Genomic DNA, 27,486 nt, shown 5'->3' with positions numbered 1-27,486 from the left:
TCCATTTTTCTCTTTTCAAAGTGCCTCCCAAAGCAACAGAATTCTGTCTGTCAAAACACAGGGCTAGTTAACAGCACTGGGAAGATTTTATCCTGCAGTTTAAATAAAAATGATGTTTGGTATCAAGTAAAAAAGGGTTTCTTAAACTCCCTGAGTTCTACCCCTGCACAAACGTGTTGCTCTGATTGTGTGGCCTGAGACAAAGGTGGTGCAATTGATCTGGCTGCTATTCTTCAGGGTGCATAATACATTTGCCTTTCTGTAGCCAGACAGGTATATTTCTTGCTCACCAGTATCCCAGCCTCACAGAGATAAACACATTTTTCTGTCTGAAAGGTGAACAGTAAACTGAAAATGCTGAGAGGAGGACCTGCAGGATTGAGTGGCTAGACTGCTAAGTCTGGATTCTTCTCTTACCATTCTTGATGATCATTTGTGCTCAGTAAGACTGTCTTGCTGTCTCCATTTTTTTTCTTACTGTTGCCCTGCTGCTTCACCTCTGGCATTGACACTTTGTCTTTCTTGGTGCAACAGGCTAAGAAAGAAAAATATAGGTGTGGCATCTTATGGAGGTATGTTTTCCACGAGGGCTTAATCCAGTATCCCCTGCTGTGCTTGGAGATAATGTTGGCAACTCTACTCTCAGGCAAGGTGGTGAAATGCAAACCTTCAACAGCCGCTGTTCCCCCAAAGGTGGGGATGGGTTTTCAGACCTGTCTCAATGCTTGGTTATGTGTGCCTTCCTGCACCACTTCCTGGGCAGCAACCTGGTGCAGGGAGTTTTCCAGGAGCCTTGAATGGTCTAGAAAAGATGGATGGTCATCAAGATCATCCTAGACATTTTCTGCCAGGTTATCAGACCTTCTGGTGTCTGGTGCCAGAAGCTGTCCCACTGTACTGCTCCTGTAGTTCCTACCTGCTTGCACGCCGATATTTTTTAATGAGAAGTGCTGTTCCTATCCCTGCTGTTGTTGATGAGTTAGCATTACTGCTGTCTTTTGTTCAATTTATTCTTGGGATCTACCTATGAGCTGTAACTGCTCTTTCCCACTATTGGTCCCACTTTCCAAAACCCTCTTTCTGTTACTTCAGCACCTGTTCCCGTGACCCATACTTCACATCTTTCACGTCCATGTTCATGTCAGGGAACACGCAAATCTCTGGTGCAGATTACTTGATTATTTAGAACAGCAAAAACTTCCCCTACAAAACTGCAGAATTTTGCATATAGTAGAGCGTAGGCCGTGTAACCTACTGCTGTATTTGTGGTTGTCTTGGCTTCCCTTAGCCTCTGGGGAGACCTTATTGCTCTCTTGCAATATCTGAAAGGTGTTTACAGCAAGAGCAGGATTGGTCTCTTCTCACTGGTGACAGGAAGAGGGGAAATGGCCTTAAGTTGCACCAGGGTAAGTTTAGGTTGGATATCAGGAAACACTTCTTTACAGAAAGGGTGGTTAAGCACTGGAATAGGCTCCCCAGGGAGGTGGTTGAGTCACCATCCTTGGATGTGTTTAAAAACCTTTTGGATGTGGTGCTCAGGGACATGATGTAGCAGAGGGTTGTTAGTGTTAGGGTAATATGGTTAAGTCATGGTTGGAGTTGATGATCTTTAAGGTCTTTTCCAACCTGAGCAATTCTATGATTCTATGTTTCTATTTACCAACATAAATATCAGGTTCTGTAGGGGTGGGGTTCAGTCTCTGTCTGGGCTATAAATTGCTCTGTGCTGTAGAAATGACAATGAATCATCAGATCATCTCTCACAAAACTAATGATCCTTCATGAGGTCATGCAGATTACAGTTTTCATCAGTTCTGAGTTTTTGCTGTGCTAAGTACCATTCTCTAATGGTCCATCCTGTCCACGGACTCATCATCATCCAGTAGACGCTGTTTTTAATTGCGGGTTTGTAATTTATTGGCATTAAAGATGTGAGGGAAGCTTAGTGATTTCTAAAATTGATTAAAATTTCCTGATTCTTTACTGTACCTCTTCCTCAAAGAGGGTCTGTGTTGTACAGACGTGATAAACAAAAGCTTTGTCAGGTGGTTTGCATTTTTGCTTTCCAAAGGAGGATAGGCAGATTTGCCCTCAGCAGTACTCTCCCATTATATACTCAATAGCAGACTGAAGTAGGTTTAATATAATTTACTTAACATTGTGGGAGGACACTTTGCCAAGTAGTGGAGACTGGCTCGTGGCAGCTTAAAAGGTCGTTGCTCTGTGTAAGAGTGCCCCTTCGTGCATTGTCTGTAAGCATGGCTTCTGATTTAGTATAATTGATTTTAAAGCCTGATAGTTTGCCAGATTGCTTTGTAACATGAATCACTACAGGGACTGAAATTTTTGAGTCAAATGCTAGTGGCAAAATTTTGTCAACCCGGTCTGTCTTTGTTTGCATCCTCTGCCTTACTTATTATTGTGGTTAACTGATACTTTCCACAGGAGCCAGTGGAAATTCTTCAAGGCAGCTCTGAAATACGAAGGCGCAAATGGGCTTTTTGCCTAGCACCTTGCTTGTAAGAAGAGACAATGCAGATAGAAGCCAATTTAATTAGCAACAACTATGAGTCTATTTCTGATCTCATCCAGGCAGATCTTTTGTGTGACTTTATTGATTCACTAGATTTATTCCTGGATTGCATCCTTTTCACTGCGGTCAAAATTATATCAGATGTCCTTGCGATACAGGAGAATATTCTGACAAGGAAAGTGCCTAGAAGCAGTGATTTGAAAAAAAAAATAAATAAATAAAATAAAAATTAACACCAATTTAGAGATTAGAATAAAAGGAAATGTTAGAAGTGCTTTCTGTGTAATAGGGTAATAATAATCAAATCTAGGACAATGTCCATGATTGGCTCGGTGCTTTCAGATCTTATCTGATTTACCAAAATCAAGTAAAGCTTGAAAAAAATCTTTAATACTAGAGAGAATAATTTCATTTCCACACAAGCAGCAAATACAAGAAGGGGAGATTCTATCTTATCTGCATTGTAATAAACTGTGATATGTGTAGAATGCGGGGCCCCAAAATAATTTCATTGTGATGGAACAAATGTGTTTTTGTTGTTTTTTTTTTTAATATATATTTGTCTCTGTGCAGCCAGGCTTCCAGCCAGCAGGGCAAAGGGCACATTTTATGCTTCTACACCTGAGTTTTCTCCTCTATATGAGCTGTTTGTTTAATTCCAAAAAGCGTTAAGCAGGATGAATCTTTGAGAACCATAATGAACCACAATTAAATGATATAAATGAGCTAGAACTTGAGTCCGTTTACTGTAGTCATCTTGTATTAGTGTACTTATTAATGGTGAAAGCTGCATGAATCCTTTATTTTTGAAGCCTAAAAAGTGACCATTTGGGGTCACTTTGATTATGTAGAGGACTGGATTGGCCAGAAACAGAATTATCTTTGAAGTATCATCATTAGCGCTGAAAATTTCCCCAGCAGTGATCTGTTGGTTTGCTGTAATTACTAGGCTTAAATTCTCATTGGTGTTTAGTGAAAATGATGATAAAAGAAATCCTGATTCCTTACTGTGATAAATGTACCCTTTATATTATCTCAGTAATGGTGAGGGAAACCAGTGGTTGCAGACACACCATTGCTTGCATCCAAAATCTAACAGAGGTTTTTATGGATGCATCATCAGATTATTGACAGTATTCCACAGTGCAGTTAAGGAAAAGAGAAAAAAATAAATGTTTTATAGGAAATATTCTCAGAGTTTGTGCCTAACTTGATTCCTGTAAATCAGGGTTTCCATTTTGATGCTCCTATCTAACCACACACCATTTGCTATAAGAAGCTTTTGTGATGTTCAGAGCATCCAGGCCCATTTATTTTCATGCTGTTAGCTCAAGATTCTGGGGTTTAAGCACTGATTTAGAGATGTTGTGTGTATTGAAAACTATCATGTAACCCTCAAACTCCTAAGTTGAGATCTTCCAGGAAAAAAAAAGTGTACCACGTGAAGCCAGAAGGTGTACCTCCAGCCAAGAAGACAAGACAGCGTAGTTGTGTCATTTGATGCAGTTTGAAGACTTGTACTAGAATTTGCCCTCTGAAAGCAACTGAATGTCAGTACTGTTGCAACAGAAAGATTATATATTTGCTTCCCAGCCTGTTACAGCAGCAGAAACACTTAAAGGATGAAGTGTGCTGATGTTAATTTTGGCTCTGTCAGAAGACCTTGAGTGTAAGATTAGAGGCATGGAATAAGTATGCCCATGTGGCTTCTGCTGCTCTGCCTTTGAGACCATTTACACTTTACGTAATTAGATCTGCACCACCAGTGCACATTCTTGCAAGCTGTTACCAGGCCATAAAATAAGCTGCCTTCATTTGTTGAGCAGAGGAACGCACGAAATTATTTTCTCACATTTGTAGCATGGCCTTTCTGACACTGAGTAAGATTAGTTGGAAGATCATCTCTATTTGTAGTTTCCTGCAAATCAGAAAGTCATAGCTGTTTCAGCTTAATCTCCCAAATTTGACCTGTTCTACTTCTTGTCTTCCTGTTCTCCACTGAGCCTGCCCTGCCCAGTTTTGCATACCTAAGAAACATCTCCAGACTGAGCTCCACATGGAGCTCCTGCTTTTGGAAAGGAACAAGATTCCTATTCAGCCCAGGTCTCCTCCATGCCACAGAATCATAGGAAAGCCACCAACTGGAAGGTTTCCCCCCCGTTGCTTGGCACCAAGTATTTTTATCACAAAGCACTGCATCAAAGCTATCAGCTATGAATGGCTCAGTAATTTCACCATTCACTGGTGCTGTAGTGAACAGTGCTCACCTTTTCTAAAATGATACACAACAAAGAGAATTTTTTGTGTCACATTGCCAGTGTTGTGAAAGATATGTGGTTACAGAGGAGTCTTATACCAGTTTCTTCCATTTTTATCAAGCTTGCTTATCTGGTCTTCTTCAGTAGCTGTTACATTACCCATTCTGCCATTATGGGGTGCTCTGTAGTGTAGATATCACACTTCTAGTTTAATTTTATATTTTCTTCAGGAAAATGACCATAAAACTGTGATTTTCAATCAGCTTTGTGTACTTTCATCATTCACTGGAAAGACAAACCCAATTTTTTCATTAACGTTGATCAAGTTTGGTCCAAAAAGGTGACAGCAAGAAAGATACTTTATGCACTGTTCAATAAACTTAACAAAATAAGACTGCTACCCTGGCTGAGGCTAGTCAGCATTTCCATATAGATCCAAATGCAATGTGATTTCCATTACATTTGTCATTTTTCAGTTTTGTCCCACTGCTGTATGCTTGCAAATCAGGAACAGCTCCACTCTTCGTACATGGAATCATAGAATCATGAAGGTTGGAAAGACCACTAAGATCATCCAGTCTAACCATTAACCCAGGCCTGTGACTGCTCTAAACCATATGCCTCAGTGCTACATCTTCACATTTCTTGAGCATGTCCAGGGACAGTGATTCTACCACCTCCCTGAGCAGCCTGTACCAATGCATGACCAAGACAGCTAGGAGTCAGTTTCGCCCAAATTACAGTTGCACTCCCTGCTCCTAATGTGTTTGTTTCACTCTTACAGACATATTGGTTTCAACCTGGCTATTCCCATCTTTTGACATGATTACAAGAATAAAAGCTCCCTAATGCTTCAGGGGGAAAAGCAGCCTTTTTCAGCAGGAAAGGGCAAAAATACTTGGATTCTGTTTTAGAAGTACAAGAGTTTACTAAAACTGAGAACTAATTAGGTCCACATAGATCTTATTTGCATCTACATTCTGAAATAGAGACATTTCTGCTGAAGCCAGGCAATGTGTTATGTAGTTCAGAAAAAGTACACATTTATAAGCCTATCACGGGGCACATAAATGCACCAAAAGAACTCAAAGCTGGCTTGGTATGTAGAAATGCTAAGCAAGCAAAGATTATGCAAGCTTCTGGACATTATTTCTTGTTTTTCTGTTTTATCTTCTTGGTCTTTTGGTTTATTTTCTTTCTTTCCTTGGTCATTTTGGGTAGGAAGAACCTCCTTTCAGAGATCAGTCAACAAGGCCATGAGGCCAACTGGTAGTACAGGGTGTAAGAAGGACAACTATGTAAGAAGGGCAGCTGTGTGTAACAGGTGGGACCAGGCAGAGCAAACAGCACCAGCCCCACATGGGAAGCTTCAGTGAGCCTCAGCTATGAGAAAGATTGGGTAATGGGTGCTGGACTTCTCTGAACCTGCTGGGCTCAACAAGCTCAAGGAAAGCAGCACAGGCACTCATGGGCTCAAGAGAAGGGAGGCTGATATCTCACATGCTCTGCAAGGCATCAGCTGTGGTCCTTGGGATCATGCAAGGTTTTCAAAGCAAGAATGATTTTAATTTTGTTTTCCTTCTTGTGCCATCCAGCAAAGGTTTTGCTTGCTTAGGTCTGTTGGCCTAAAAACCTGCTTGCAGGGGAAGGAATATTGTTTTTTCATGCACAGACTTATTTTCTTCCTTGAGAAGAATCAAATTTTGATGATTTTTGTGCTTTTAATGAAGCCTGTAAGAAATTGCATGTGATCTTTTTTTTTTTTTTTCCCTCCCTGGTTGGTGTCTGGCAGAAGTATTACACTTGTGAAATCTATGATCCCGGCATAACACAAAGGAACTGTACACCAGCTTGGCCATATTTCCAGCCTAGCAGGCAATAACAATGCATTTGTTGCGCTTCATCTATCCTTTGAATTTAAAATGATTGACAGCTTGTACCTGCCATCTGTCAGTGGAAAATCCAGTTATAACAAGAAAGCAATTTATTCAGAAAATTTGAAAGGAGATTCTTCCCTACTGCCTTCATTGTTAAGATGCAAAACACTGACATGATTTAAAAAAAAAAAATGTGGTAGCCATCACTTTAGGATTTTCTTTTGTATTCCTTGATGGGATCACACATCTGCCCCAGGTGCTTGTGGATAATAGTTATAAAACTGTTGCTGAAAAGTCTTAGTAGATTCAACTAACCGCTGAGGAATTGAATTTTCTTTTAAGACAAAGCATGAAAGTGACTAATATAACAGATTTTCTCCCTATCTACTTCTAAACAAAATGAAGGCAGATTTTTAACACCTGCAAAATATACATCTGTAAATGGTCTTTGTGATGTGGGCACCTCTGGATGGGTATGGCATTATGCCTAGTTGCAATTATGTCCTCTTTAGAGCACAGAGATGGCCACCAGCTTTAGAAAGAGTTGGTAAAGTGCTGGCATTTTACTAAATGTGGCATTTGAGAAACCCCCAAAATATCTCTGGGAGGTTGAGAGGTCAAGAAATGAGAACTGAAGTTGGTTAATCTGTTTCTGTGTGCACCAACTATGAGCTTAAAGAGAATAAAGTGGGAGCTGTGTGATGAATGCATCCACCAACTGCAACCCATTTTCTATTGCCCAGGGATTGTGTGAAGGGTAAGAAGAAGTATCTTGGATAGAAAAAAAATCATACAAAAATAAGCATGGTTGAGTTACAGTAAGGGAATCTACTGAGTATGCGACGCAGCCCTGCACTGTAAGGACATGGGAAGTTTGGTTATTCACCATCTGAGTGTCAACCTGCTGATGATCAGTAGATGTCCATGCTTGTATTTGCTTGTCCTATCAGACACAGCCTTTCAGAGCAAGATTGGACACAAGACTATAAATGCCCTGACTGAATGGTTCTGAGTGAACTGGCTATTTTATCAAAACTTAATGTGTTGCACAAAGATTTGTCAATTCAGAAATTTGTTTTGAAGGGAATGAGAAAAAATTTTGATGAGATTAGTCAATTCCAGTCAACTTCTTCCATATGAAAAAAATTTATATTTTCTGTTTCAAACTACATTTGTTTCATTTTTGTTTTCTGTAGTCAGTAGAATTAAATTGAAAATGTTTCAACCAACAGTATCTCCGAATGGTATGTTCAAGATTTTTGCTGAGTGGTTACCTTTTTTTTTTGTCTTCCTCTGTAAGTCTTTTTAGTACAGAGTGAAGGCAATTTTAAAGTTCCCTGGGAATAAAGAACAAAGAAAAGCAAAGAACAAACAAAAGCAAACAACAACAAAAATCAAAGCCCTCAGATTTTCTCTCTCCTTTTCCTCCAGATTACTTGCTTGTCACAGGCTTGCAGATGACTCTTTCACCTACACTGATTTCTGCCACTCAGCAGCTCATTGACTCTGGAGAAATGTGGATAAGCAGACGGGTAATATTCTGGGCTCTTTTTTTCTAGTAGTAAATGTTCCAGTCTGAAATAGAAACAGTTTGGTGTCTAAACACTACTCTATTATCCAGGTAACCCACTGTTAATCCAGAGTCAGCTAAAATGTCCTGCTAGATCTGTAATCTTTAATTCCGGAAAGAAAATATTACTAACAGTAATGGCTGGATGTGGCTCTGGGCAGCCCGGTCTGTTGATTGGCAACCCTGCACATAGCAGGGGGGTTGAAACTAGATGATCTTTGAGGTCCTTTTCAAACCAGGCCATTTTATGATTCTCTGTGATCCTATGATTATACGAAAATGAAATCAGTATGAAGAAAGAACTGTTAGATCACCAAAAGCTCTGCTTTGCAGAAACAGGTCAAGGAGAGAGAACTCCTCCTGACCACAAGCAGAAGCAGCCACATGAGCCTGGAATCATGCCCTCATTGGATGTAAATCTTTTCGGTGTCTTCTGCGTATTTTAGGAGCAGGAAAATGATTCAAGGAATATACTGACCTGCTTGATATGGGAGTATTAAGATTCAATCCAATTTTAGGGCTGTGCATTCTCAGAGGGTGGATGAAATTGTATCAGCTTTCCATGAAAGCTGTCTCAGGATCTCCCAGTAATAGCCAAAACCTTTTACTTGGCATGGTGCCCCCCTAATTAACAAGAAGAGGCACTGGGAAGAAACTCTGCAGAAAACAAAACCGAAGCTGAAAATTGGCAGCATGGCAAGGGGGAGATACAGAACTACACCCCAGTGCCTTAAAATTCCCTCTTCTCCCAAAAAACATCTGTGCCTGAGCTTGGCATGATGTGGGAGGAGATTCTCACAAGTGCCGGTCCATTAGTAAATACTGGCAGGTGGTAGTGAGTGCAAGCATCTAGGAAAATGTTTGCTCTGTACTGCTGTAGGCTTGTTCCTGTGTTAGCAGGCAGGCAAATGTAGGCATTTTATCTGCTTGCTTCCCTCTGCAGAGGGAATCAAACCCCATTAGTTTCCTAAGCAATCTAGCAGCATGTCGCAGCTGGAAGTTACTGTGCGACTGCAACCCATTACCAAGCAGCAAAACATGCAGCAGTGATAGCTCTGGGCTGTAAGGGCATACCATTGCACCTCTACCTTGTTTCTATAGCTTTGCAACACTTACGATAGCCACAGAAATGTCAGAGGTGTTTCACCTCTCAGGAAGCAAACTATTGTAGTGAATGTTTCACAGTGGGACCAGTTCCCTGCAAGAAGATATACTTAAGCAAAGCTATGAAGTGGGATGCTTTGTGGGTTAAAACAGCTGAATGTCTAGACTGATCAGTCTTTTAATTTAAAATTGAACTTCTTTTGTTCTTTTTTTTTTTTTTAATTTTGAAAGTGAAAAATATTTTAAGCAAGCTTTGCAAAAACTGTGTTTTTTTGCACTAAAAATGTTAGATGATGACATTACTGATATTTCTATTTTCAAGGGGAAAAGCAAATTTTCTTTCTAAACTGCTGGAAGTTGTCAACTTCTGTTTGTTTGGTTTTTATTTTTGAGTGGATATGTTCCTTCTTGGGGAAAACAATTTGAAAGAAAGAACACTGATCCTTTCTTACCTCCTACACTCTATTCTCTCTTCTGTTATTTATCTAGAAGTTTTGCTATCCTACTCAATGAGAACAATAAGACAGATGCTTTAAAAATAATCTCAGTATTTTTGTAGACCCATACTTTAATGCTTGAGTTCATTTTTGGAACATTCCCCCAGCTCAGGGTATCATTTTCATGTGATCAGTGTTGTTCAGGCACAGTTCCCCTCATGCCATACTGTCAGTGAAGAGTCAGAATGTTTGGTTATTATTGTGCCTAAAGTTTCTTCTCCAGGCAATTTGGAAAACTTGCATAAATTTAGCAACATATCTAAGCAAAAATGTAAGGAAAGGCAGCAAAAGTTAGACTGCTCAGCAGAAAGACTGGGACCCTTTTTGTAACCAAAGAAAGATTGTTTTGTGTTTTCAGAAGCTTTTTAATAGGATAAGTGAAAAATGGAATGGAGATATTAAGGATAAGGAATTAATCTTGATGTGAAAACAGAACTAAGGGGCAAGCACACAGTGAGTGTGAAGGTTATGTAAGAGGAGAACAGTGCTTACCATATTCTTAGTAGAATATTACTACTAAAATATAACTGATTGTTTTAGTGACCAGCATAATAAAAATAAAGGCTTTAAAGCAAATGGAACAAGCAAGCGGAACCAGCTGAGCATCTGACCCTGAGCATTCAAGCAAACAGATCACTGTGGGGCTGGGAAGTGAATTGGCTTTGGGGTAAAGCAGGAACAGAGCTTTGAGATCAAGAGTCTCATACACATGTATGATCCAAAATTAAGAAAAAACAGCAACCTGAATTCCCATCTACCAACAGCTCTTGGGCAGCTGGGCTTTATTCAGAGGTAGGGATACCACTGGAGTAATAAAATGCTCCAGGTGCTAGCAGCTGTGCTTACTGCAGTCCTACTCTACTGGGTGTTGCATGCCTTAATTTGTTTTCATTTCTGCTAATGAAAATAAATAGAAATGAGGAAACTCTAGGGAGCAAAGAAAGAAATGGCATTTATGTTTCAAAGCCCTGCATCTTGCTCTCTAGTGTGCTGTTGCAATAGGAGGCAATGTTCATGCCTTGTTAAATAAAAAACAAAGAGCAAAAGAAAAAAAAACAGAGCTGCTTTACCATCAATCACAGATTCCATCTACTATTCACCACTTTGCAGATTCTTTGCAGCCTGTGGCCTGAGGCTACATGAACATGCATATCTGAATTTGAAATGCAATAGCTGAAACCTTTCTTTCCACCTTGAATACACTGACAAAAGTATCACAAAATTCAGATTTGAGTTGAAAGGTATGGAAAGTTCTCTAAGAGTTACAGCCTGCTATCTTTAACACAAAGAGATTGGCCATCAGGCCTGTTTTTCAGTTCCTATATCCCAAGCAGAGAATAAGAACTTGAGCCAGTGCTTTATTATGGAGCCCCTTGAGTCACTGATTAGGAGCAATCCAAATCATTCATCCAGCTTCACTCCATCACCTCTTCCAATTAAGCCTGAGAAGGGGTCACTGTGAGACCTCCATCTCTATCCTTGCTGCTAAAATCTTCAGAAGTGGCAATTAAAAGTCTTCTGGTTAATCAGCAGACGCCTGCTGCCTGGTTTGCAGACAATAGTCAATCAGCAAGACTTGAAGGAGGCTGGCAAGCATGCATGTAGCACTGCCCCCGTGCAGCAGCTTGCATAAAATGGTGAGAGCATTACACTGATGGATGTGTCACCAAAGCAGATGCTTACTAATTCAGCCCCGAGACCAGCACGTGCTGTTTAACAGTGGAGCCAGCTGTCATGCTTTCTCAAGCTGTGACCTCATCGGATTTTTGAAAGTAAGCTGAAATGAACCGCATTTATATTTGGCTCAGAAACCTCTTTTGAAAATCCAGAATATGTGGGAAGTAGTGATGTGGATTCAACAACGAGCACAATTCTCCTCCAGTTTCAGACTGATGGGGTGTTGCAACATGGAGCAAGGAAGAACTGCGGGAGCTGGTTTTCAGAGAAAGTATTAGGTCTTTTTTGTGAAAATCCACACAAATTTTGCTCAAGAGAGAGATGCACTGCAGCACTTTTAATATATAGTTGTCACTGATAGAGTCCTAAACAGAAAGAAAAGGAGAAATTGAATGCGTCCTGTAGGACTTCCTGCTCCACCCCCTTACCTCTTTGCAAGTTTCAGCACGATTCATACAGCTAGTGCTCCACCTTTGCTCTGTATTCATTCTGTGAAACAAGATCTCTGCTTCAATGACCTCCCCTGGGTTTTCCCTGCCCGCATCAGTCCACATAGTCATTCTTTTAACAGCATGTACTTTGATATGAAAAAGAAGGTAAAGGTGAGGGAAACTGGCCTCTGTTGCTGCTTTATCCACTTGCATTCCTTCTACATTTGCTTTTTCCGTGCTCTTCCATCTCCTCCCTCCCTGTTTGCTTTGTCTCTCCCAACAGTGCTGACATTAGAGGGAAGGTAACTTCAGCTCAGGACCAAGGTCAGTTCTTAAAAAGCTTTAAGGCTTACCTTCTGCTTCCAGTTTTACCACGGCTCTTGCAATGACATAAGTAAGGGTTCACTAGTGCATCTCAGATCACCAGCATCAACATGTTCCATTTCAGCTGCTCAATTTCCAAGGTTAAAATTGACTTAAATTTCTGGATAAACAGTTGTTCTTCATGATTGCCTTTAAATCTGTTCTACATAAAGTAAATAGTTGCCCATCATATTAGGATGCCTAGTATACTATCAAAATCATGGGATTTCAACCAGTAGTCTTTTCTAGCTTAGATCCAACTGAGCAAGACCCCCATCTGTGGAGGGGGCCTATGAGATGGTTTTCCAGCGACTTGTTGCCACAAGTGGACTGGATGAATGTGTCTGTCAACATTCATACCTCATGTTGCTCACTAGGACATTTGGAAAGAAGCTTTTGTTGAGACACTAGAACTGGGAGCTCATAGAGCATCCTGGGTTATGGTGATGAACTGTGGAGAGTCAGAAAAACTCTACATCCAAAGGTATAGTAGGCATACGCAGCTCATACAACAAGGAATAGAAGCAAAATGTGTTCTTTCACTCTAGGTGTGAAAAATACTATATTCCTTTATTCAGGGCAGATGCATATTTTCCTTATTTTCATAACGTGCTGCATCATACAGCAAATGAAGGTTATGTTCTATGAGGGAGAAAAGTTGAATTTTAATTTTTCCGTCTGTATCACGTAACTATTTTTTGCACATTCAGAAATCCCAATGTGACCTACAGCCAACTTACACAAGAAATGATTGTCTTGCTATAATACAGAAGTAATTGTGAGCAGGAAAGATGCATAAAAGGAGCTTTCATTGACATAATGGAAGAGTTGCTGTCAGGCACTGAGGGCTATGTTTTGGGAACTTCTCTCACCCTATATCTTTGAGGTTTGTCTCCTCTAGAGCAGGCTCCAAGGTGCTTTTTTTCTCTCAGTGTGGGTTTATTATGCGTCTCAGATATGCCAGTTGTGTGTTCAGAGTGTAAGCTGTTAACATGCATTGTGAATTATGTTTATAATAACTTGTAACTTGTATCTGGGTGCGGTACCATCTCAGACTCTTTTGGCATTAGTGGGGAAAAAAAGACACTCAACACTCCTTTGGGTGATTTTCTGTATCCTAGAAGGAGGGCAAAAGACGCTCCAGGAACACAGCAGCAGCTCCCTGCAGGAGAGGCCCATGGAAGAGCAGGCCATCCCCTTGCATCCCATGGGCACCATCAGAGTAAATCTCCACGTGCAACCATGGAGGAGCCCATGGGGCAGCAGTGGATGAGACCCAAAGGAAGCACAACCCATGCGGACACCTCACAGGAGCAGGCCAGGCCAGAGCCTGTGGAGAGCAGTCTGCAGTGGGGCAGGAGGGCTGGGGGAGCTGCAAACTAGAATGATTATTCTTATTTGGAACTCATGCAAATCTCCTTAAATATGCAAACAGAGCAGGAAAAGAGAGGTTCTTCTATCATCTATCAGCCTACTTCTTTGTTCTCTGGAGCTTTTTCTTTGGAGCTCGAGATAGTCATTCAGTTTAATGAATACAGAAGAACAATAAGAGACTTTCATATTTATTGTTCACCATCAGAGAAAGACTGGCCTGTTTGGGAAGCTAAAACTATATCTTTGTAGAAGGAAATAGGTACAGAAAGAGCAGCTAGGCGTGAATTTCACAACAGTGAAATATTTTACTCTAGCTTGGTGATCATAGAAAGAGTTGCTGCAAGAAAGGGTTTTCTCAATACTTGCAAGGTTGAGATGCTTGAAGTGCTGAGTACCCAAAGTCCACCTGTAATGATACCCAGCAATTCTCTAGTGACTCCTTTATACTTCGGGATCTCTTTGAAAGACCAAGTTTAATGCAACCTATGTAATTAAGATATGAGGTTTGACATGAATTTTTTGAGAAACTATTCCTTATCAGATTATAAACCATTTTTAATTTTACATTCCCAGTGAATTACACAAATTATATATATGCTCACATTTACATACATCCAAAACAGTATACTGCAAACTTCCTGGAAAAACCAATCTATTCATGGGTGTAATTTTGTTCTGCATCCTGAAATTAAAATTTCAGTAGATGAAACAATTTATTATCCAGAAATTATTAAACCATTAGTTCAAATTTAGGGTTTGAGTCAAATAAATGAGAGAGAGTCCCAAACTAGCTACTTCCTTGTTTTCATATTACCTTCATGCAAATATTTCACTCTGCACTTCTATGGCAAGTTTAATTCTGGCAAAATATTTTCAAACCTTTTATTGATCCTTCAAAACAAAGGGGAAAGAACAGATTAATACGTGTTCATTACATTTTATAACCAATATCATGCATTCCTATTTCTTTCCAAGACTAAAGTAGTCCCCCATCATGAGAACAACTTATAGTGACAAAGAGGATTGGGGTGTAAAGTATTGGTTTTTTCTTTGTAATCTGTAAGACAGAGACCCTAATGACTTTCCATGACATGAATGCTGATTACTTTTATACCATAAAGAGCTGGTGATTGGAGATCTGACCTCTAGCAGAAAAACACCTGTCTGGGTACATAGTTTTACTTTATTATAAAAAAAATGAGAAAAGTGATGAGGAACTTTCAATCAATTTTTAATCGTACCCACAAATGTGGGTATCTATCATGGTGATTTGAGGGGAAGGACAAAGATCATCCTATCACATTTGTTCATTGGAGAAAAAATATGCTTTGAAGAAGTGCTCCATCATTTCTTGCTGAGCCAGACTGCCTTTGATGGCCTGATGGACTGCCATCTTTTAGATGGGGAGCAATTAATTACAGGTTGGCCCAGCTCCCATAGAGAGTATTGGTAGTCTTTTTGCTAATTTATATGGAGAATCAGAAGCTCTGAGTGTTAAACACTTAGCCAAATTCTAAAGTGTATTTGAAATTATAATTCTGCTCTCAAGTATTCTGTTGAAACTCTGAATATCTTTTGTACCCTTTTTGTGTGTGTGTGTGTTTGATTACTTATGGTGGTGCAGATAAGTTTAGGCCTTTGCAGTATAGGTTGCTATGGTGAAGGCAGGCACTCTAAACTGGTTTGGTAAACCAAGAAGAGAAACAGGCTTTTTTATGGAACAGTTCCTCTCACCAATTTATGCATCTTCATTATGATGAGAAGATTTTCATGTAAGAAGCTGTCATTTCTCTCCACTAAAGCCACTGCAAAAGACTAGAAAAAGTAGATCTGATGACAGTATGTACATTAGTGATGCACTCCCACATTGCCAGATGAATTCCTGATGCGACAAACAAACAAAATGTACCAGGCTCTTTACTGTAGCATGTGTGTACCTAGGACACAAGACTGCTGAGGTCTACAAACAGTCCCATTCAAGGACAGCTGCTGCCTTGTTGTTTTGCATTCCTCATTTGATCAGACAACAGAAGGAGGCAAGCAGAGAGGGCAAGATATCCCTATAACAATGTCCCAGCATCAGCACTCAAGGGGATTGGTGCACCAGTCCTTATGTACTCAATACAAACTCCACTATCATGTGTTCCATCCTGCACTTCTCTTACTTAATCTTTGATGGAGGCTATCTGTGAGCCAGTTTGGATCATTTCTCTGTCATTGTCAAACAGACCCCAGCACAAGATGAAATACTCTTCTTACAGAGGCTGCTTGTCTTTATAACGATATAGCTACCCTTTTCAGAGTTGAATTACCCTTTGTTTTGAAAATAATTTAAGGAGTTTACTTCAGAGAAAGGCTTTGAGTATTGTTTAGTGCTGGTTTTTTTTAGCAGTCATGGTTAATAATGGTCTTGTTCAAATACAGTGTTGTCTGGGGGAAATGTAGCTGCAGAGACTATGGAAAAAAAAGGTTTTCTTGAGAGTGCCAAAGGAAGTCATCTGTTTTCATTCTTTAATGATTATATGAATTCTTTTCAACTTCTTTTAAGTTGCATAAAAATTTTGGTATTTCTCTTAAGAGCTGAGTACTAAAGTAAATCCATGTGGTTGAGGTCTATTTCTCCCTCAGCTTATACTCTTTCATTCCTCTTTTCTTTCTGCTTTGACTGGCTGTGTATCTTTTTCCTTTAATATTTTAGCCTCATGGGACTTTCAAATGCAAACACTTTCTTCTTCCAGTCAAGCCACACCAAACCTCTTCTCTTCACAGCAGAAATTGCAGGGAGCTAATGACACAATGTTTCAGTGGCATCCAATCATATGCAATTTAAGGAGAGGATGGTATATTTAAGTAGTGGGACACTTGTCTTTAAGAATGTCAGACCCTCTAGAAAGCTAACATGCCCTTTTCAAATACTTATTCTTTCTAAATCCTTGAAAATATACTGTCTCCACTAGATGGAAGGAAAACATGTCACCGTGTATTTTGTCAGCTTCTGAGTAGAAATTTTTGGGACAGATAATAGCACAGTTTTTCTTCATGATAGAGATAAAATAACCTGTACAAAAGATAATTAAGAAAGTATCAGAATAATCTACAAAGCAATGTGCTGGAAGCTTGCACAGACTTCATAGGCTGCTCCTCTGCTTGCTGCGTGGTTCAAAGTTCATTTGTCTCCCCAGACCTGTTGGTCCTTCTGGCCCAAGCTTGGAAAGATGGGAATGGAGCAGGACCACAATCGCTTTGCTAGCTGTTCCCTTTATTTCACTTTGCTTTACAGACAAGGGAAAGACCACGATCCCAAGGAAGAGACCCATGACTTTCCCTCTTTTTTATATAAAATTTCTTCTGTTATGTAAAATTATCTCAATTACTCACATTGATTCATATTCCTCTGGACAGGAAGCAAGCCTATTTTTCTTGCAAAAGTTTCTTCTGAGCATTGTGAACAAATAAGAGTGAAAACTAGAGGTCCTGGCATCTCTTACCAAAAAGGGTTAAGCTGCACTTTAAAAAAGAGAAAAACTTTGGAATTGTTTCTTTCAAGTAGAAGATAAGAAAGAAAGGTTAATAACTATGGAATTTTTCTACATAATTTAAAAGAAGTTGGGGTTCAGCTTGGTCTTTTTTTTTTTTTTTTTTTTTTTTTTTGGTAGATCACAATCTAGTGTATTTTAATTTGGTTTAATTTTTTATAACTGAGGCCATAGGTCTTTATTTGGAAAATGTCAGTAAAATCCTGCCATAACAGAACACCCATATGCCCTCCTTGGGACAAGACAGAGAATAAAGTCTGCAGATACTAGATATGTCAGTTAATGAGGTACTGGAGAGCACTCATGTGAAGGAAGAACCTGGTCAGAACAGAAGAGAATTTAATCTGTGGTCAAGGGAGGAATCATGATGCAGATGCTCTCATGCAGTGAGCTAGAGCAAGGCTATAATATCAATAATCTGCATGTTAATGAATTAGAAGTCTTCATATTAAACCTTTCCCAAGTGAGCTGTGAGACAGCAGACCTTGACATCTTTATTACTGTTGAATAGAAAAACTTTCTTAATACTCATTGATAGTGTTTTCTTCTGTCACTTTAATGGGGAATATAAGTTTTCCAAATAAAAGGTTCCATTACAGAAATAGAAAAACAATGCCTTTTATACATATCTAAGTTTTTATGAGAATTTTTGTATTTACAGGTATGCAAAAGGGGTATATAAAAAACTAAATCCTAAGGACAAATACTAAATTCTGATGTTACTTCTGATGTTACTGAAGTTTCAGTGTCTGTTTTTATTTCTTGTTGAGGTGACTTCTGGTTGTTTTGGAAAACAAAATTCTGTCAAAATATGTGTTTTCTGTTTGAAAAGTTTGCATTTTCCATTCCAGTCTCCTTCCTATTAGAAGTGACTGGAGAGTCCTTAGCTTCACAATTTAACGTTCCTGATTGAAAAAGGATCTGTTTACTCCTCACTGTAAAATGCTGCTAATGACATCTAAGATACATGGGTTGCTTAATGGTCAAGTAGATATCTGCCTCATGAATCATAGGATCAGCAGGCAGAACTTGCCATTGATATTAAGTACTGAGGTCATCCCTCAGTTAAGGAGCTGCTCAGAGCCCTTATATATCCCATCCCTGGAAGAGTTCGAGGCCAAGTGGAATCACAGAATCACAGAATTGCAGGGGTTGGAAGGGACCTCCAGAGATCATCGAGTCCAACCCCCAATGGCCTGAGCACCCTGATCTAGTGGGTGGCAGCCCTGCCCATGGCAGAGGTTTGCAGCTGGGTGAGTTTTAAGGACCCTTCCAATCTCAGCCACTTCAGCCATTTGAGCTGTCTGAAACCCTAAAGCCAGAAGTGGTGGATACTGTCCATTTGACCAGTGTGTCAGTTTCAGCTGGGATGGATTCTTTCTTTAGAGTGCCTGGTATAATGCTATGTTTCAGTTCTAGGAGAAGAACACTGTTGATACACCAATATTTATAGCTACTGCTAAGCAGTGCTGTACAGAGCCAAGGCCATTCACAGTAAAGGGCCCAAGGAGCTGAGAGAGAGCAGAATCAAGACAGCTGACTTCAATTGGAGAAAGGGATATTCCATAGCACAGGACATCATGGGAAAGGAATTGTGGAGCTGGTGGCAGTTCATCTCTCTCTCTCATGCTGCTCACAGAGGCTAGCTGAGTATCAGTCAGAGGTGGTTGAGCAATTGCTTGTACACTTGTTGTATACATTCATATGTACATACATATAGACATATCTATTATCCTTTTCCTTTTCTTAGTAAATAGTTTTATCTCAACCCATAAATTCTACTTCCCCACCTTCCCTCCCCCCCTCCCCCCCGCCCAGTTCTCTGCCCAATCTCACTGGGAAGGGGAGAGTGAACAAATAATTCTGTGATACTGAGCCACCCACCGGCTTAAACCAAAACAACCAGTTGAGCTCATCCTTATGGATGAGTCCTGTGAAGTACCACTGCGTACCCATCAGACTCCTTAGTGAGACAGAGATTCTGAGGGATGGAGAACAGTGCCTGCTCAGGACAACTGTGAGATCCTCAAGAAATGAAAGCCAAGTGAGCAGAATGAGGACACAGAGATTATTTCCACTGGTGGGCCAAGTAGTGTCTCTGCATTAGGAAGAGCCTGAATTGTATATACAAATATGAGGAAAAACTTCTTTACTTTGAGGGTTACAAAGCACTGGAACAGGCTGCCCAGAGGGGTGGTGAATTCTCCTTCTCTGGACATATTCAAATCCTTCCTGGACATTTTCCTGTGTAACCTACTGTAGATAACCTGCTTTAGTGTGGGATTGATCTCAATAATCTTCAGAGGTCCTTCCAATCCCAACAATTTTGTGATTCTGTGATGCCATGAAACTTCTTATACCTGATTATTTTAGTCCAGCTTTAGGTTACTGCAGTGTTGACACTCTCCTTAGATGAACTGGTTTGGGAACTCAAAGCAGCATGCTTTTACCTGTCATCTGCCAGCAATTTTCTCGAGACCAACCACTTATATTCTTACATTCTCAGCTAACAAACTTCCGAAATTGCTTATTGAAACACTTCACAATCCTCAGGTGCTCCATGTGGAGCTTTAGCAGCATAAAGCCAACCAGGGTAGGGGAAAAACATCTGACAGATGACAGGCCGTCTGCCTTGGGGTTAGATGCTATTTTGCTCAGCTACGTAGCTATGAAAATGTACTACAGGTATAGCCTTAATAGAGTTGGCTGTGGCCATATATGAAATATATGGCAGTCCTGTTTCTTAAGCACAGAGACCAGATTGGCACATCTTTCTCTTTTTTTACTTTTCTTTTTTTTCCCTCTGTATTCAAGTAATTGAGAAAGAACACAGTTAATTATTTTTTAAGGCTCATAACAATAGCGATAGCAATTCAAATTCTTCTCAGACAAGAAAGAAAACAGAAGAATGAAAGCTGAAAATTCTCTTCTTGTCTTACAAAGCTCAAACTCTGCTTCCTTAGCAACCCTCTATGACCCATGCACTGCAATCTTGGTACAATAATAGAAATTTAGCTCTTTTCTTGTATTGCTACAAGATTTCAAGTCCTATATATGAGATTTTAACAGTAAAGCCCATGGTAAAAACTGGAGTCATGAAACTCTTTGGAAATGGATAATTTAGTAATATCTGGATAACAAATACAGTGTTGTGTCTGCAATCTTCTATTAACTGTAGTAATCCACAATGCTTAATGGATTATGTAACAGTATCTTCCCTGCAGAAGTTTATTGAAACTGTAGATCTCCCATATCTTAGCTAGCAGTTAAATACACTGAGCCATAATTAAGCAACAAAACCCTGTGCTGTGTGAAATAAGCAAGTTGCATCAGAAAGACAAGAAAACTTCAGGAAGGGCCTAGATTTTCTCACTGAGACAATTTCAGAAATACAAAATATTAGATTAATTTAGATCTCATAATTTATTCTTCTTGTCTTAGTCTGCAATATGTAACATAAGTGATATCAAAATAAAACAAAACTGACATACTCGTATTTCCTCTATTGTTCTCTCAGAATGACTAGATAAGAGCAAGATATTCAATAAAACATTTATGGTAAAACTCCTGCTTTTACTAGAAAGAACGAGGAATGAACTCAGCCCATAAAAAATGGATAGAGGTAGATCACAGAAAAATCAGATGCTTCTTTCTAGATCCTACCCAAGGAAGTAGTTGCAGGTTCGGATCTTCAATCAGGCTATTTTGGCACATAGATTGAGTTTCAGCTTCACGGTCTTTAGCTGCTGCAGATAGAGCACTGGGAGATCTGTAAGAGAAAGGTAGTGGTAGCTGTATGCAGTGGTTCTCTCTTCAGGGTCGTCTTCAGCTTCTCCATTGATATCTACTGTCACAAACTGAACAAATCAGTGTTATGCATTGTTTTTGGCTCTACAAAGAAAGAACACTGGCAGACTTGTGGAGTTCATGTCAGCCATTGGTACTAGCCATTCGTAGGCAATGGTGCAGCTGAAAGTGAGCACTGAGCACCCGTCTGGTACCACTGCAAGTTTCATGTCACCTAAGCCCACTTGAGACAACACTGTCAGGTTTGGAAGCCTATGAGCTCAAAAAAAGCTGGAGCTTAAATATTCATGTGCCGCCTGGATATGAGGCAAGCTTCCATGGAAGTGCAGACATGGGTATGTCCTGAAGGAACTGTCTGGCAAGTGTAGATGTGCCCTATCTTTGCTAGCCTGAGCTTCAGCTGGGTTATTCTCACCTCTCATGCTTCTCTTGTGGAAGCCAGAGGGTGTAATTTTTGTTCCTTGAAATGCAAAAAGATTTCATACTTGTCTGTCTATGCCCCCTCTTCATTTCTGACCTGCTACTGTTACATCAGCTGCAGTAGCATGCAAGGTAAAGGAAGCCCAGTGGTCTACTTTTGCATAAAAGTCTTTAAAGGGATGCTGTTGCCTCAGTCCAAAATATTATTAATATTTTGACCTTCTCAGCCCTTTCACTTGCTCAGGTTTTGGGGGCAGAAAGGCCAGGAAAGGGAGCTGAATGTGACTAACATTGCATATAAAGCCTTCTGAATATTTAATTCCTGTGGTAGATAGTTCCGTAATGCATGCTTTCTTATAATGTTGTCAAATGCATCTAGCAGCAGGGGTAACTGCCTCCTTGTCGTGTAGGCTGACAAGGACATAAAGGTGTAAAGTAGATTTTTCTCTTTCTTTTATCTGAGGAAGGTAAATTCCCTTTTCTGAGGGCCCCCCTACCTGAACTATATTGTTCCTAATTTATGATTTCTAACCGAGTAATGTGTTGGCTCCATAAGAGATCGATGTTTTGTACGCAAAGTGCTCTGTGTAAATATAACAACAAAGAGACATTCTGCGAGCACTTAAATATAATAGTAAATGCTTTCTACGCCACATGCCACTTGCTAAGTTTTACTCACATTTATCTCCCAGGTTTCAGTTGCTAATGTCTCCAGCACTGCAAATGTATAGGAACAATTTTCCATGTGTTTCCTCCTCCTCTGAACCGTAACAATAAGCCTGCAATTTTTCTTCTTCGGTAATATGTAAATCTGTCTATAGGGAACGTGGAGTTTGCTATCACAGATCTTTAGAACAGTGTCAGGCTGCTCTTGCATAGCAGGGCAAAAAAGGGCTGTCACTCTTAGCATTTTCTAAAATGTCATCCTCCCCAGAAGGCCACCATTGTTAACCTCAGAGCTTCTGTATGCCACTTAAGCAAACCTCCCTTTTCCAGCTTCTTGAAAATCCAAGATTTTAAATGTTCCTAAAGAAGCTTAAGCCTAGAGTGATCTGAATTACATGGAAATCCCAGGAAACCCTTTCATAAACAATCTGTCTGGACATCAGCATAACTTGAGTTCCACGTGAACTAAATTAATTCCTCCTCTTTCACTCAATCCTTATTAAAGCTCTGTCTGTAGAGTGTGTCACCTCCCTGAGAAAGCTAGGGCTCCTCTTCTCTGTCTGTAAAGGCAATTTCTGCTTAAGCAGCTTCAGATCATAGGCCAAGACATTTATAAATCTTCCTGGCTCTAACTCATGAGCTAACAAAGACATACAGGTTCCCTGCATCTTTAAGCTTTCACTCTTAAGAGTGGACTGGACACGGCATTAATACATGAGCCGTGATTCATAAAACCACCATCTCAAGTACAGGGCAGTTTTCTTAAAACAAAAGGGCACCTGGAACAAGTCCTAGATGAGACAGCTGCTAGAACTGAAAGGCAAACACCCTTAGTCCAAATGTAGGACTGGAGGGTAGAGCACCTTTCCTATGAAGAAAGATTGAGGGACTAGGCTTGTTCAGCCTGGAGAAGAGAAGGTTCCAGGGAGAGCTCATTGTGGCCTTCTGGCGATTGGAAAGGGCTATAAATAGGAGGGAGATGGACTTTTTACATGGTCTGATAGGGATAGGTCAAGGGGGGTGGCATTAAAAGAGGGTGGACTTATGTTGGATGTTGGGTAGAAATCCTTTCCCCAGAGAGCAGTGATGCGCTGGCACAGCTGCCCAGAGAAGCTGTGATGCCCCATCCCTGGAGGTGCTCAAGGCCAGGTTGGATGGGGCCCTGGGCAGCCTGTGCTGGTGGGGGGCAGCCCTGCCCATGGCAGGGGTTGGGGTGGGTGGGCTTTGAGCTCCCTTCCAACCCAAACCATTCTGTGATTCTATGGTGATTTTAGATGTAGGGACATGTCTCTGCTGATACAACTGACTGCTGGGTGATGCTGTTCTAATACACTAATGTGCAGATGAGCCTGAGGCATTGTGTCCTTCCTTCAAGGGACTGATTTGCAAGTCCTGAGGCCCCTGCCTCAGGTGGCTAGAACATAGAGCCAGCAATGCTAAGGCTGTGGTTTTCAAGTCCCAGAAAAATGAACATTGCTGTTTACAGTCTGGAAGACTGCTAGAGAAATTTTATCTGTGTGCCTGGCCTGATTGCGTATTTTTCCTTCACCTTCCCCTTGCAGCTGCAGCTGGAAACGGAATGATGAGCTACAGAAACCTTTGCAATGCCAGGCAGTGATGTTCCTGTGTGACCCTTTCAACATGCTGCAGGGAGCACACGTACCATGGCCCTGGATTCAACCTCAGGTTTCAGGCAGTGAAAATCTACACTTTGTGGCATCTCACTTTTAATCATTTATTTGACTCGACCTTTGTGCAGTCATGTCTGTAGGGAGAAAGAGATGAAATAAGCTATAATACACTGGAGATAGAGATAGTTGTCACTCAGTTCCCATTTCAGAAAAAGATTTATCGTCTCTCACTGCTAACAGCTCCATCGGCTTTCCACTGTCCTATTGTGTGTTTTATCAAGCTACAGTGGCCAGAGTTCTCCACTGCAGTTATAATCAGACAGACCTGGATCAGGATCTATCTAGCTGCAGTGTGTGTGCCATGTTGCAGTATACAGGTTCCAGGTTGTAGTTTTTTTTTCCTTTCACCAGAGGTATTATAACATGAATTTCAAAGAAAAATGCTCAAAGAGTTTCCTAGAACCAAAAATCAGCATGAAATGCCTCCTCTCTGACCCTCTCTCCACACTGAAGTGGAACTACGCTTGAACTGTTTGACTGTGGGTTGTTTTTGTTTTGTTTTGTTTTGTTTTTTGGTGGGGAGGGAGGGATTGAGGGGTTGATATCTTTATTGATCCTGAGCCAGAACTGAGCTAAGGAAAGAATGATTTTCTGGTTTCTCTTTCAGCACAATGGACTGATTTAAAACTGCCATTTTCTAGTAGAAAGTTCAACCTGGAGACTGCCTGACCACGCTGGGATCTGCAGAGAAGTGTAGCACAGCAGGCTCTCCCTCCTCTCAATCTGCAAGGGAGTACACCCTGTCCTGCTCCACAGAAATCAAGAAAGAACCTGTCCAGCATGGGAACTTAAAGTTCATAAATAAAGCTCTGAGGCAGGGATGGCCCTACCCTTGCTTCCTGTTCCCCTGTTCTTCCTAATCACTTCTTTAAGTAGAGGTACCATCACTGAAGTACCTCACAACATAGGTAGGGTTTTAAACCTGAACATCTCAGTTGTGTGCATGCAAAACTGCTTACAGAACCATTTCTGCCACCCATCCTTTTTGACCCTACCTCTGGCACATCTTCCTCTTTCGTCTCTGTTTTTTTTCCTCCTACATGCCAGATTTAGAGTGATGAAGTGATCAATTTGTGCTGGGAATATAAGAAGGGAAACAGAGGCTGAAGCTTCTTGCTCCCACCTGCATGTTTACTCCATCATACGATCCTTTCCTTTTCCAAATGTTGTATTTCTCAGTTTTGGCTGGTTTCTAAACCCTGTTAGCTCTCAGACAGGTTTAGCTTTATTTCAGGCCATTGTGGCAGTAAACAAGGAAATGCAGTGGTTCGTTTCCTTGGAAATGTCATTCTGCTATTCTCTTTGGGCATTAATATTATGTGTTACAGCTGTTAAAAAATTCAGTGGTAATTATGTACGTTCATCAGCAGAGACTTCATTGGGATGGAGGGTAAATATTCCTTTTTTTATTCCAAGTCAGGGCAGGGATCTTTCTCCCATGATGCACTGCATGACTCTGGGAAGACAGCTGTATTGCTTCTCTGATCACATCAGGGCTTTGTCTACCCAAGAGTTCCCTCTGCTCAAATCATCACTGGCCTTCATGAATGAGTTGCTGTGGCGGCTCTGCGGATTTCTGAACAGATATTTGGCCTATAACATCTTCAGTGTACACATTCAGCTCTGGGGGACCAAGAGAATTAAGTTGATGTGAAAATCTAGAATGTCAGAAACTAATATTCTAAGCAGAGATTTGTTATCCAGAAATGACTGCTCATGGGTGGGAACTGATAAAAAGTTCTATCCATAAGAAAGAACAAAGTTACAACTACTAGGGGGAAATAACTTTAGAGACTTCTTTCCAGATTGGGGATATGTATGGGTGCAGTGGAGATAAATTACCATTTCTTATTGAGCCCAGACATAGTATTGAATTTCAACATTTTCCATTTTAAATTGAGCAAGAAGATTATCAAAGGGCTACAGTGGACTTTTCTACCTTGATACCTTCTTCTATCTTTTCTGCCTTCTACCGAAACTTCACTTGCATTAGCCCAGAATTGATGACATCACAGCATAGCTCTCCACATTTATAGTCTTGTTATCAACTCTTAACTGATCTAAAAGAAAGTGGTCCAAATTATTATGGGACAAGAGTTTTGATTGGTTTTATAATGAAAAAGATGGTTAAATATCATAACACAAAGGTATTCTTTCCCCTGTAGAACATACTAATGCAAAATATAAAGCCTGTGAAGGTGAACAGCTCGTTATCCCATCCTGGTCTTTAAGCAGTTCACAATCACTCATAAATTCACACTTTCCTTCCAGAAGTCACTTGTTTCTTTTCTTTACAAAAATTCTGAAAGGCCTTTCCCTGTGCCAGCTAACTAATGCTGTAGAGGAGCATTAATTCCGCCCTGTTTACATCTGTAAAAAACATTGATTTAGGGCATGCATGAGTACCATGTTGATGAAACAGATGATAGGGTTTAGAACTATTCAGAAATCCCAGTCTTTAGCACGAAGAGCCTCCTGATGACAATAAAATGATATTTGAGATAACTGTTGATACAAAAACCTTTCTAGCAAAGCTATACAACCACTACTCCTGCCAGTCAGGGTAGGTGCCCCATCTGTGCAAACACTATCCAATTTGGAGCAATCAAGCAGAACGCTTTCACTAGCTGTCACATTTTCAACATGTTTTCTCGGCTCTTCCATCAAACCTCAGCCAGTGGTGGTAGATATTGGCAGACACCAATCAGTTCCTGAATAACATCAACATTTTACTTCACTCACTGAACTTAAACACCCAGCTTCAGTGTCTGTTGCATTGCAGTTTTCATCAGCTGAGTGAGAAAAATATATGCATGCAGATGCTGAAAAACTAATTTACACAGGCACCTCAGAGACCTTTTCAAGCATTTGCACAATTGCAGAGGCCAAGGCACAGCATCCATGTTGAAGTCATCACTCAGTGAAACAAGTGATTTCAAGGGAATGATCTCTTCTTCAGTACCCCAAAATGTATTTCAATTAGGAAGGAATTAATTGTAGCCCTACTGCCTGTCTGTGATGGGTCCTTCTATTTCTCATTAGCTTGTTTTCTTAAAAAAAAAAAAAAACAAAAACAGCAAACAACTATGTCAGGAATTCTAATTCAGGAAAGTTCTCTCTTCTCTTTTAAAGCAGTTTTCAGATTGGATAACGACCATAATGGTGTTCATTTGGATTAAACTTTGAGGAGAGGACTGCATCCATCAAACTTCTTGTCTCTGTAGTATTACAGTCAAACATGCTGGGAGTACCGGGGTTGGATGTTGCAAATTCTAGGGACCGTGTTCCTGGAAGGAGGGGAGTGAGGGCATCAGCGAGTGGGCCTAGACAGGCTCACTTCGTGTCACAGATGTTCTGCAGGAGGACCGATAAAAAATTGGCAACTTCGTGAGTGAAAGCTATCACAATAGTTAGAATAACTCAGATCATCTGGGAAAGCTAATGGTGCTTGAAAATGCTGCAGAGAAGTAGGTTCCCTGAAACAACAGCCTGCAGGGTAGGGATGCAAAGGGCTTGGCCATAAGCATCACGTTTCTTGGCCATAAGTGAGGTTTTTCTGGACTGTGATGAGTGCCTTGTTTGTTGCAATAGTGGTTGATAGTATGCAAGATCAGTAGATCAGACCTAAGTTGCAGATGGGCTGTCTTAAAGGCTCCTATCCCAGAATCCTGAAGTGAAACAA

General features: G+C 40.4%; 1 long non-coding RNA gene across 1 annotated transcript in view; it reads left to right on the top strand.

Annotated features, from left to right (window-relative positions):
• LOC116229826 (uncharacterized) overlaps positions 1-24,646 on the top strand; it is a 100,606-nt gene extending 75,960 nt beyond the window's left edge. The window contains exons 2-3 of the long non-coding RNA XR_004167116.2: positions 23,676-23,799; positions 24,412-24,646. This is a non-coding gene — a long non-coding RNA (uncharacterized LOC116229826). The remainder of the gene's footprint in view (positions 1-23,675; positions 23,800-24,411) is intronic.
• Positions 24,647-27,486: the final 2,840 nt, after the last annotated feature.

This window comes from Phasianus colchicus, chromosome 1 (genome assembly GCF_987193195.1).
Source record: "Phasianus colchicus chromosome 1, bPhaCol1.hap1.1, whole genome shotgun sequence".
Taxonomy (NCBI): domain Eukaryota; kingdom Metazoa; phylum Chordata; class Aves; order Galliformes; family Phasianidae; genus Phasianus; species Phasianus colchicus.
This window is presented reverse-complemented; position numbering and strand designations above follow the sequence as displayed.